Raw genomic sequence first — 4,116 nt, 5'->3', positions numbered from 1 at the left:
GAACACCAGCAGAGTTGACCTTCTAGGGGACGGTCCAGCAGCTTATGGCTCGCTGACCACTAAACTGGCGGTTTCAAAGCGCCCTAGCACCCCTATCTGGTTCTAACCTCAGAATTTTGGTGGATTATGAGCTTCCACAAGGAAACACTCAGAGACAAGTGGTCCTTGGAACGAAAAAAACAGGTAAGCCCAATTTACTAACCACGGTAAGTTTCCAACAAGGTCAAACTTCATCCAAACACATATCTGACACACACTTATAAACTATGAAAATCTATGGGAAGAAACGGACACAACGAAAACCTTACACAATTGTATCTTTACAAGACATTTCCAACACCACCCCCACCCCCCTTTTTACCTGACTGAACGAGGCTGACAGTTGGGAAAAGAAACCCCAAGATAATACTTACGATCCCTTTTGACTGTTATTTTTTTTTAGCCTTCGGATGGTTGGGGTAGCTGGAGTGAATGTTGCCTCTCCCAGTTACTTCGGTCTCCGGTTCTTCAGCTGGTTGGCCTCGGAGCGTTGTTTGGTGTGCGGCTCGGCTTCTTGAGACGATGTTGGGCCTCTCGGTAGTTGGGTTGTATATTCTGCACACAAGTCGAGTCCAGGGCCCGTTCGATGGTAGGTTTCCCAGCCGGTAACAGTCCGACTCCGTTCTCTCTCGGTTTCTGTCTGTCTGTGACTGCTACTGCTCCTCGACTCCTTCCCCTACTGCTCCAGCTGCTTCTCCCCTCGGTGGTTCCGTAGGTCCTATATTTGTATCCAATTTAGTTCTGGCCTTTTCGCGCCCAAACTCAGTTGGTGGTCCATTGTGTAAGTTTGGGCGGGGAGATAGCTTTAAATATTTAATCAGAAGATGTCACAGGTACTGGTAGGAGTGAGGACAGGAGTATTGTTTCAGTGCACATTGGTGCCTCAAAGTCTGCTGGTCCATTGTAACAGTCCTGGGAGTCAATCGGTTTGGGCCTCCCCTTTGATGGGCCATCACCGCAGTGATCTCAAGACTATTGTCCACTGTCCATATTAATTAGGTAGCTGATGGTCCACATTCATAATTTGATTATAGGTGAGTCATATTTTCGAACTGGGCCGGGTAGTCCTCATTGGTTGAGGATTTCCCCGCTTCAGGCCTGACTCGACCCTGATTGGCCTGCCAGAATGCACTTTTCCCCCATTGGCCAGTGCCTCTGTCTCGCTTGTGAGCCACATTCCACAATGTCTGTATCTCCCCATAAGTTTCCTAGCCTGCCTGGTCTGAGGATTTTACTTGGCCAAAAATGTTCATTTAAAATGTATAGGACGATTCCATCTTAGTTTTCTTGTCCTTAGGGTGTTCCAATAAAATGCGGCAGTGGATTTTCAAACGTTACACAATCGGTAAGCAAGCAACCACCATCAGTACCATTACAACCATGGAAATGGCCTCCCAGGGTGTGGCAAAGGCTACATATTGATTTTGCTGAGCTAGAAGGACAACAATTGTTCATTGTGATTGATAGTCATTCGAAGTGGGTCGAGGTGTTTCCAACGTGAAAAATAACAACAAATAAAATATTAGACATTTTGCGAAGATTATTTTCTTCATTTGGCCTCCCAGAAGAAATTGTTTCCGATATTGGACCACAATTTCGGTCAGAAGAATTTGCACAGTTCACGAGCATAAATGGTGTGAAACATACCAAGGTTCTACCGTACCACCCTGCTTCGAATGGTGCAGCAGAGTGCACTGTACAAATAATAAAACGTGCCCTCATCAATCAAATGTTGGATCCAAATCCAAAGAAACGACAGTTGTCATTGGACCACAAATTAGCTAATTTTCTAATAACGTATCGTAATACTCTGCATACAACTACTGGTAGAACACCAGCAGAGTTGTTTCTCAAACGACAGACACGAACAGATTCTCGTTGTTACAACCAAACTTCGCACGGTCTGTAGAAGAGTCACAATTAAGACAGAAAGAGAATCATGATCGAGGTAGAGTAAAAGAGAGAAGTGTGCAATTAAATCAGAAGGTGAAAGTGAAGAACCATCACCTTAAATGGTTAAAGTGGTTACCAGGAAGAGTGGTGAAGTGTGTGGTCCTCGCACATATTTGGTCAAGATGTTTGATAATGGACAGGTTAGGTTTGTTCACATTGATCATATTTTATCCACAGACATGGAAATATTTCTGACTTGGTTTTGATACACCAGTAGCATATCCTACATCCAATGTACCGGAAACAAATCCAAGAGAAAGTCAGAATTTAAGTCTGAGTCCGAGTCAGGAAAACAAACAGTCTGAAGTTAGAGAGAGTTCAAATGGAAATCAAGGACATCCTTTGGAGGAAAAGTTCCCTCAGGATCAGCCTCGAATGAGTTTAAATTTGACACCATGTTTGGAAGGTTCTGTTCGATAGTGAAGGTATCCTCTTCGGAACAGAAAACAAGTGGTGAAGTTAAATTTGTAAATATGGAAGAAAAATAAGTTTATATCCTGTGTTATGTATAAACATGAAAGTTATGTATGATGTTTGTTATGCTGGCTTCTTCATTAAGGAGGGAGAAGTGTAATGTCTGTAAGCTTGTAATGTTTGTAGCTCCACAGTGTGGTTAAGCTTGATTTGTAAATATGGCAAAATAAGTCCAAATTCTTTGTTATGTATAACCATGCAAGTTATGTATGATGATTGTTTGCTATAATAACTTCTTCATTAAGGAGGGAGAACTGTAATTTCTGTAGCTCCACACTGTGGATGCCTGTGTTAGTGCAGCTAGTGCTGTTTAATAAAGAGCAGGTCACCTGACCAGCAGGTCAGAAGTTGCCGGAACCTACAGCCATCTTACAGGTTGTGTGTTGTGTGCTTCCCTGAAGATATCACAGTATAGAATCATAGAATCATAGAATGGTTACAGCACAGTAGGAGACCATACGGCCCGTCGAGCCCGTGCCTGCTCTCTGCAAGAGAACTTCAGCTAGTCCCACTCCCCCGCCCTTTCCCCATAGCCCTGCAATTTTTTTTCCTTCAGGTACCTATCTAATTCAATTTTGAAAGTCACAGTTGAATCTGCCTCCAACACCCTTTCATGCAGTGAATTCCAGATCTTAACCACTCGCTGCATAAAAATGTTTTTCCTCATGTTAAAGTATATAAACAGAGTTGGGTCACAGATCAGCCTTAATATGAATAAATGGTGGCACAGGCTCGAGGGCGGTAAATGGCTGACTTTATTCCTATGATAATTATGAAATGCTCGGGGTCGAAATTCAGTTTCTACTGCCATCTGTTACTATGCGCGGGAGGCGGCAAAGGCCGACCTTCAACGGTAAGCGGTGTCCATGCTTGCGCAGAAATTCAGTCGGCTCTTTGGCAGAGGTGCCAAGAGCTAACGCTGGGCCAGCTAATGCCACCCGCGTGGTGATGTCATCCAGTGTGCAATGCCTCCCTGGCGCCTCTATCACGATATTTAGCTTGAACTTCGGCCTTCCCAGCAGGTGAGTAAACTGCAAAACTCTCGCATCTTTGGGCGTAAAAACTGAATGTGGAAGTGGAGCCTGCACCGAACGCTCGGCGGTAAAATCACCTCCTCACAAACGGTGGTACCGAATTTCGACCCCGAGTGTTTTATGGTACTGCATGAAAGTGGAGTTGAGATTCACGATTTAAAAGCAACACCCAAACAGGGACTTGAACCCTGGGCCCTCAGATTAAAAGTCAGATGCTCTACCGACTGAGCTATCCGGGTTCTGCTCAAACTTTGCCCATCGCGGAATTAAATCCCGGTCTCCCACCTGATAGGCAGGAATATTGATTACTATATTAACGAGGAAGTCACACTGACAAAATAGATTTTTATGACAATCCAGTAGTTACATGGTCACCATTATTGATACTAACTATACTGCAGAACTAATAATATTCGTGTTCAAAGAAAATGAGAAAAATATTGCTTTGTAATTCCGCTATGAATTTTCTCCCTGGTTGCTCGCAACAATATCCAAAGATTAATCTTTAATAATAAAAACAGAGAATGCTGGAAATCTCAGCAGATCAGACAGCTTTTGTGGAGAGAAAAACAGAGTTAACGATTCGGGTCGACGACCCTTGGTCAGAATTCGTAAA

At 43.7% G+C, this 4,116-nt stretch overlaps 1 non-coding gene across 1 annotated transcript; it reads right to left on the bottom strand.

The window, feature by feature from the left end:
- Positions 1–3,666: 3,666 nt before the first annotated feature.
- trnak-uuu (transfer RNA lysine (anticodon UUU)) lies at positions 3,667–3,739 on the bottom strand. The gene has a single exon. It is a non-coding gene; the product is annotated as a tRNA-Lys (tRNA).
- Positions 3,740–4,116: the final 377 nt, after the last annotated feature.

This window comes from Pristiophorus japonicus, chromosome 5 (genome assembly GCF_044704955.1).
Source record: "Pristiophorus japonicus isolate sPriJap1 chromosome 5, sPriJap1.hap1, whole genome shotgun sequence".
NCBI lineage: Eukaryota > Metazoa > Chordata > Chondrichthyes > Pristiophoridae > Pristiophorus > Pristiophorus japonicus.
The sequence above is the reverse complement of the archived record's forward strand: the minus strand, read 5'-3'. Positions and strand labels throughout refer to the sequence as shown.